Below are 8,179 nucleotides of genomic sequence, written 5' to 3'. Positions count from 1 at the left end.
GAGCTTGCTTCTAAGTTGCTAGTATCATTGGGTGCCCGGCTTCCCTGCTCTGCTTCCGCACAGTCAGGGGCCACCCTACAAGTTGAGGTGGACACAGTGTTGCTCATCACACCAGTCCCCCCATCCTATCTGCTGGAATCATCAAAAAAGTCTGCAACAGAGGGGGGAAGGCAGAAGGTGGCAGCTGGCTCTCAGATCTGATTGGCTTTCTGAGGAGAAAGCAGCCTGAGACCAGAATGCCTCTGCTGCTCCTTGGTCTCCTACAGCAAGTCTGGGCTGCGTTTTCTATTAGTCAGGGTTCTCCAGAGGAAAGGGGTAGAGAGAAAAAGAGAGAGCGGGGAGGCTCACAGGCTCTGGTCCCCAAGTTGAAGCCTGCTCCCTAGCTTAAAATCACCCATAGTGTGGCTGTAGCCCTTGTTTCATGCCTGCCACATGTTTCATATTGCTAAAGAAACAGAAACAAACAAACAAAACCTAGCTTGACTGGCGACATAGAAAAATAGTTTGGGGGGCTGGTGAGATGGCTCAGTGGTTAAGAGCACCGACTGCTCTTCCGAAGGTCCCAAGTTCAAATCACAGCAACCACATGGTGGCTCACAACCATCTGTAATGAGATCTGATGCTGTCTTCTGGAGTGTCTGAAGACAGCAACAGTGTACTTACATATAATAAATAAATAAATCTTAAAAAAAAAATAGTTCAGCTCAGAGCAAGGTCAAGTTGACCATATAGTGAGGCTTACTCTTCTTGTTTTTGGAAATTCCCCAACCATAGCCTTAGCCCAGGCAGCTTTAATTATTATGTCTAAACTACTAAAACAAAACAAAACAAAAACTTGGTGACAGGCTAACCACACTGCAGCCCTCCCCACACAGGCTTTATGGGCTCAGTATGCTTTTTTTCAGTATAAACTGATCCCCCAAAACACTAGTTTTGGCTTGTGAATCTGAGCTATGGCCCTGATCAGTCAGTCTTGGTTCGATACATCAGCCCCATTTAACTGAGATGAGTGTCAGAGCGGTTTGTGTGGTGGCTCCCAGACCCTAAAAGTTCCAGATAATCCAACAATGGCTGTCTACCGCCAGAAGACCTTTTCTTATTTGTCTGAGAATCTTTCTGCTTATATAGATAGAACAAAACTTCAGTAAGCCTCTTACCTACTTCATGCCTGGAACACCATGACCGATTAGCCAGTACCAGCGATCCATATGAATCATGCCACTATAGAATTCACTTTGCCTGTGCTGTCTATTACAATACTATGGTCACCTTGCCTCTGGTGACCATTCAGAGCTGCCCTGGCCCCTGCTACCTGGGGACCAACTAAACCCTTTCATTTAATTCACCCAACTGTGTGTGTGCATGTAGTTTTATGCTACCTGCCTTTGCTCTAGGAAATGACCTCGCCACCAGCCCCCTCCCAGCTTCCCTTGAATCCTTGGATAAAACACACACACACACACACACACACACACACACACACACACACACACACATTTTCGACTTGCCATAGGACACAATTGCTAGGTGTTCCTATCTCCTGCCTGGAAAAGCATGCCCTTATCAAGACTTAACTCTGTACCTTTCACCTGCCCTAAACTTTAGTGGCTAGTCCCATCCCTGACCAACCGCCTGTGGTAGTGGCCACAGGCCCCAGTTCCTCCTGAGACCTCACATGGTTGCCTGATTCTCCTGTCTCTAAAGCATGCAGAACCCTGTTCTCCCTCCTTGCATCTCCCTGCCTGCCTCTAGGGACCCAGAAGCTCTACCTGTCCCTTCTACCCAGCAATTGGCCCATAGCTTTCTTTACTGACAGATCAAGAACCAATTGGAAATTGAGGAGTAGAGTCTTGAGTCCTTAAGGTCTGGCACAAGGCTCCCCATTTTTCATCTCAAAGGATTCATGAAGGGTGTGTCTTCTGGGCTTTCCCATCGTGGAAGATTAGGTTTTACACAGTGTACCCACTCTAGCATTGCAATTTCCCTGAGCCTTAAAATTTCTTCATAAACTGGGAGGTAGTGACAAACACGTTTAATCCCAGCATTGAGGAGGCAGAGGCAGGCGGATTTGTGAGTTCAAGGCCAGACTGGTCTACAGAGTGAGTCCAGGTCTGTTTCAAAAAACAAAACAAAACATAACAAAGTTATTCTCAAGCTTTTGAAAAAACAACAAAAAAAAAAAAAAAAAACAACCCTTCATCAACACTAAGCTTGGGTATATCGGGCATCTCCGTGTCCTTTTCAGCAGGCATCTTTGGTAAATGCTTCAGCCAATTATTCCACAGGCTTTTGACCCGTTTTGGGGGGAGAGGATTTTGGACAGGGTTTCTCTGTGATAGTCCTGACTGTCCTGAACTTGCTTTGCAGACCGGACTGGCATTGAACTCAAAGAGATCCGTCTTCTTCTGCCTCCCAAGTGCTGGGATTAAAGGCATGGACCACTACCACCTAGCTGTCAAAAGTTTTATATGGAGTCACCAAATCTATGCCCTCTCATAATTCAGCTTGTAAAATAGTTCATACCATGAGCTTTCAGCCCTCTCCCATCAGCCCTCCCTTACCAGTCCTCCTCCAGCAGTCCTCCCCATCAGTCCTCCCCCATCAGTCCTCCCTATCAACCCTCCCCATCAGTCCTCCTTATCAGTCCTCCCCATCCCAGCAGGAGTTTCAGGAACTCTAGGTGTTGGCAAGTTAGCCATTCCAGAGGCTTTAAAAAAAAAAAAATCCTTATACTTCTGTTGCTCTAGTAGCACTTCTGGTACCAAAACCAAAATCTGTGTTCTCTAGAGGAACAGAACTGATAGAATGAATGTACACACACACACATTTATATGTTGTTGTAGGATATTTGATCACACTGTGAACCCCAAGATTGTGTTATTTACTGCAATTTACTACAAATACATATCTTTTATCTCAAACAATGAAGGTAAAGTTAGTTTGTAGAAGGAAGCATCCATGTTTAAAAGTGATGTCTATTCGAGTGGCAGACAGAGTGATGAATCAGAGAAAGATCTGACAGGGCCTGGAGAGCTGGCTCAGCAGTTAAAAGCACTGACTGCTCTTTCAGAGGTCCTGAGCTCAATGCCCAGCAACCACATGGTGGCTCACAACCATCTGTAATGGGATCTGATGCCCTCTTCTGGTGTGTCTGAAAACAGCAACAGTGTACTCATATACATAAATAAAAAAATCTTTTTAGGAAGAAAGAAAGAGAGAGAGAGAGAGAGAGAGAGAGAGAGAGAGAGAGATTTGACAGAATAGGATCTGCCCAACTCTCAGGAGAACAGAGAGAAAAAAGAGGCTACTTAAGAGCAATCAGTGCAGAGAGAAGGCAGTTTTATGGGAGAGTTGTACAGAGAGAGAACAAGCTAGACACAGGTCAAGCCAGAGCAAGCCAGAGAAAGAGAAGAAGCCAGAATAGATTGCAAAAATTAATATGAAACTAACCAGAGCAGTTCAGTCAGAGGCCAAGACAGAAATCAGATCAGATCAGTTAGTGTGGAGAGTTTGAGCCAGCCAGCCATGTTAACCAGCCAGCCAGTGTTCAGAAAGAGCTAGAAAGGGTGAGCTTATTCAGCAGCAAGTCCCAGAGGCTCAGAGGAACAGACCTACTAGATGGAGCACAGCAGTCAGCCAGTGTCCCTTTTTCCATAGCCTGTATCTAAGCTGCCAGCAGAGGGCATGGCTCTTACCATATTAGAGATTCTGATCAGAAGTGGGTTTTCTCATTTCAAATGATTTAATTAAGAAAAATCCCATGCAGGTATGAGAAATTATTTGGGTTTTTAATTAATTCCAGATGTAGTCAATGTGGTAACTGAGAACAGACATTGCATGATTTAACCAGTTTGCACCCAGTTAAGCCTTCCTGAGGGCTCTCTCCCATTCTCTGCTCCAGGCCCCCCACCTCAATCTATGTCTAGCTTTGACACTGAAAGGGCAACATAAACCCTATTTGTCTCCATGTAAGGACCAGGCCTCATTTCAAAGAAGGCAGTGAGGCAGGGAAGAAATATAGTTTTAGCTTGGCTAATGTGCACCAAAGCTATTTGCAGAACTTTTCCCCTTCCCCCTGCTGCTTGAAGAATTCTCCCTTTCCCTGCCAATATAAACAAGTTCAAGACCACCCAGCCCCTTCTCCATCTGGAGGGACTGACTAGAGGTCAGGATGACCACAGCTGCCACTCTGAGCAAGATTAGCTGCTTTCAAGAACTAGCCATAGCTGGGCGTGGTGGCACACGCCTTAAATCCCAGCACTCAGGAGGCAGAGTCAGGCAGATTTCTGAGTTCAATGCCAGCTGGTCTACAAAGTGAGTTCCAGGACAGCCAGGGCTATACAGAGAAAACCTGTCTCGAAAAACAAAAACAAAAACAACAACAACAAAAAAAAACCAAACCAAACCAAACCAAAACAACAACAACAAAAAAGAATTAGCCATAACAAAAATAACAGTCCTTGGGATCCCTGCCTCAGTTTGAATTCTAAGATATCCCGACCTTGCTGACAGAGTTTCTGGCATATCAATAGCTGACCACTAAAATTAAAAATATACTGTTGCTTTGCTAGCCAAATAATAGTATAGCTGTGTAACCCCCCCAAATAAAAAGAGTATAAAAAAACTGTACTTTTGACAATCGGGGTTGACTCTTCCTGCGAGGCTGAGCAACCCCAAGCACGTCAGAATAAAAACCTCTTGTCCTTACAGCGATCTGTCATCTCTGTCATCAAGCTGTGTTTCTGGGGGTCGTGTTCTCAACACTTGGGCCCCTGGGGGCTCAAGAGCACCAGATTCAGGAATAGACCATATGTCCCAGAAACTAAGTCATAAGACACTGGCTCTAAAAACAGATCCTAAAATCCAGAACAAGATCATAAAAACCCTCCCCAAAAAACAGCCTGGGGATAACCACAAAAATGGGGAAAAAGCTTATCTCAGAATGGGCTGTGTATGCTAGGCAGCCCTATCTTATTACATGATCGAACGTTCCTGACACAGGAGTGCAGACCACTGACCACCTGTGACCCCCTAACATCCACCAGTGAAATTTTAGACTACCTGGTCCTTCTAGAGAGTTCCCCCAGTTCCCTATAAAAAGGCCTGCATGCCTTTATCTGGAGTTGCCATTTTAGAGAATCATGGACTGCCACATGCTGGTTGCTTCAGCAGAATAAACGCTCTGTTTTTTACATATTATCTGAGTCTGGGGTTTCCCTTTAGTGATTTTCGGACCCTTACAATCTCCCCCCCGCCCCCGCCCCCGCCCCCGCCCCGCCCAGAATATCTTTCTCCACATTCAGCCCTCCAACCCCACACTCCGTTCACCCCAGGGAGAAGTCTGGGCTTCTCACAACCCTACATGCATTCCTCTGTCAGCTTCCTTCCTCTACATCCTCCCGGGAGGGAGCCGGCTATTGTCCTCACCACTTCCTGCCTGTAGTGCTGAGGTTCACTCTCGCATGTACCCTCCACTCCACAGTGCCCACTGGAGACAGTGCTTCATGCGGGACCTCAAATGCCCCTTCACAGGCACCCCTAGATCTTTTGTGTCCTGATTCTTGTACACCACTTTTTCCAGCCTCACACATGTTGTGTGGGCTCTAAAGATCACTGGTGCTTGAGCTTTCTCAGGGTCTGAAGCTCAGTCCTGTGTGTTCTTGGTAATGTCCCCAAGGTCTAGCCACTAGGCTGGCCATATCCCAACCCCTCATAGGGAGACTCTAGGCAGGGGCTGCACACTTGAGCCACACCCCAGCCCTTCCCTGGCAGGACATAGGACTGGTCTTTCTTTGGTGTTATTGGATAGAGGCCTGTACTGGCTGGCTTTGTGTGTCAATTTGACACAAGCTGGAGTTATCACAGAGAAAGGAGCCTCCCTTGAGGAAATGCCTCCATGAGATCCAGCTGTAAGGCATTTTCTCAATTAGTGATCAAGGGTGGGAGGGCCCCAGTCCTGACTTCCTTGGTGATAAACAGCAGTATAGAAGTGTAAGCTGAATTAACCCTTTCCTCCCCGACTTGCTTCTTGGTCATGATGTTTTATGCAACCCTGACTAAGACAAGGCCGGTCTGTCCTCTGAGGCTGACATACCATGCCATCTTCATGGGTTCAGCTGTGCCTGTTTGCAAAGTGTCATCACAGCTGGCTTGTTGGCTGCCGACTCTTTCTCATAGAAGAGGGGTTGGGAAGGGTCATTATCTATGCTGGATGGGTCCCCACTTCCCCTGCGTCAGATCATTCCCCCATTGCTCTGTAAGTTAGCCTAATATACTCGCAGGTTTCTTGTGCTGAACTTTAGAATGGTACAAGTAGGGGATCAGGCCTCACAGAGGGAAAATTCCTGTGGGGGCCGGGCCTTCCTCCCTTGCAGGTGTTTGGCAGAATTCCTGCTTCCTAAGTAACACATGTTAGCCTGCTCTCCCCTCTCTGTTCACAGCCTGCTCTCCCCTCTCTGATCACAGCCTGCTCTCCTCTCTCTGGGTGTTATCTGGGAAGTTTTCCTTCCAAGGGCTTATTGGCTTGAGAAAGGGTAAGGCTTTTTTGCTGTTTTTAGATCACTCACTCTGTCCCTTTCATACTGGGGACCCTGGAGACTAAGGAGGAACTGGACTAGGAAGCCAACTGCACAGTGGTTGACTCTCTCTCTCTCTATCTCTCTCTCTCTCTCTCTCTCACACACACACACACACACACACACACATACACATACACTGATCTGAGGAAACACTGTGTGGGTGTCTCAGCTGACCAGTCAGAGAGGCCTCCCCTGGCTCTTGAATTCCTGGGAAATCCCCATGGGTTACCCCACCCCCACCCCCAAATCTCAGCACGGAAGTGGCTGATGATGGCCGCTTGCTAACCTGTGCCCTATTTTGGAGGGAAAACTCTCATTTTTGCTTCCCACTTTTGAACCTCAAAGTTGTGCCCCACTTGATGGTTGAAGGCTGGAGGTGGGGACTCCGGGAAGCAAGCTGTGCTGTGTCTCTGGTTTGTGGCATAGCCTTCCTGGCCCTGATTTCTCATTTTCCTTCTCACCTTCCTTTTCCTTCCTTCAAGTTTTCTCCCCCCCCCTTCTTTATCTTCCCCTCCTCATCTTTTTTGTCATTGTGAGGACAAGGCTGTGACTCTCTTACTGACGACTGGGAAACCCTGGCCTCACCAAGGGAGGTCACTGAGAAGCAGCTGCCAGGGCTGCGTGTTTTGAGCTGTAGAGGGACGTTCCTAGCGGGTCCATCTGCAGGCGGTGACCAGAATCATTCTCCCAGTGTTTTCTCAAACATTGGCTCCTTCTGACACTAGGGAGGCCCGAAGTAGCAGGTGGCCCAGGAAGCAACGCCTGCTTCAGCCTCGGGATCTGAGGTGGAACCCCGTTCATGTTGGCTGGGGCTGCCTGTTCTAGCAGTCTCCCAGGCTAATTCCATATTTCTATGCAACTTAATATTTTTATTTTGTTTTTACTCTTTTCAGACTAGGCTCAAGATTCCCCTGCCTCTGCCACCCGAGTGCAGGGATCAGAGGCACTCACCTGGCATAATGTCTTTGAGTACACTTACTGTAAACACATTCTATTTATAGTCTAATCAGTGCTAAACCTCCAGCAGTCTCCTATAGCCCAGGCTGGCCTCTAACTGCATCCCTTCCCCCTTCCCCAGGCAAGCGCTATCACTCGCAACTTCCTTTTCATTAACACATGAGGGGCACATTCATTCAGGAATGAGTCCTCCTCCTGTGTGCTGGGCCTCTGTAACCACAGGATACAGGGGGAAACAAAGATTCAAGGCTTTGCTTTTTAGGGGCTCAGCTGGAATGTGGGGGCAGCCAGGACAGACTCTGGTAAAATGAAGATGGGCTCTCAGTGTCTGATGATTGGAGGTGTCCCAGGACCCTCAAGTCGGAAAGAAAGATAAGTTGTATTCTGACCTAGAGAGGACCACCACCCACCCCCACCACCCCGAATTCCTCCTGGGCACACACAAAATAAATTAAATGCAGTTTAAAAAAAACCAACTTTTTAAAAGAACCTTGTATCCCACTTGCATGGAATGAATGCCCACTAGAGACCGAGCACAGCCAGTGGAGACCTTGCTGGACTCTTAGCTACCCTCCCAGTTCCCAGTCTCAGTTTCCTCGTCAACGGAATGAGCTCACTTGCCACCCCTATCTTCCTAACTCGAT

This window comes from Mus caroli, chromosome 8 (assembly GCF_900094665.2).
Source record: "Mus caroli chromosome 8, CAROLI_EIJ_v1.1, whole genome shotgun sequence".
Lineage (NCBI taxonomy): Eukaryota > Metazoa > Chordata > Mammalia > Rodentia > Muridae > Mus > Mus caroli.
Note: the sequence above shows the minus strand (reverse complement) of the source record.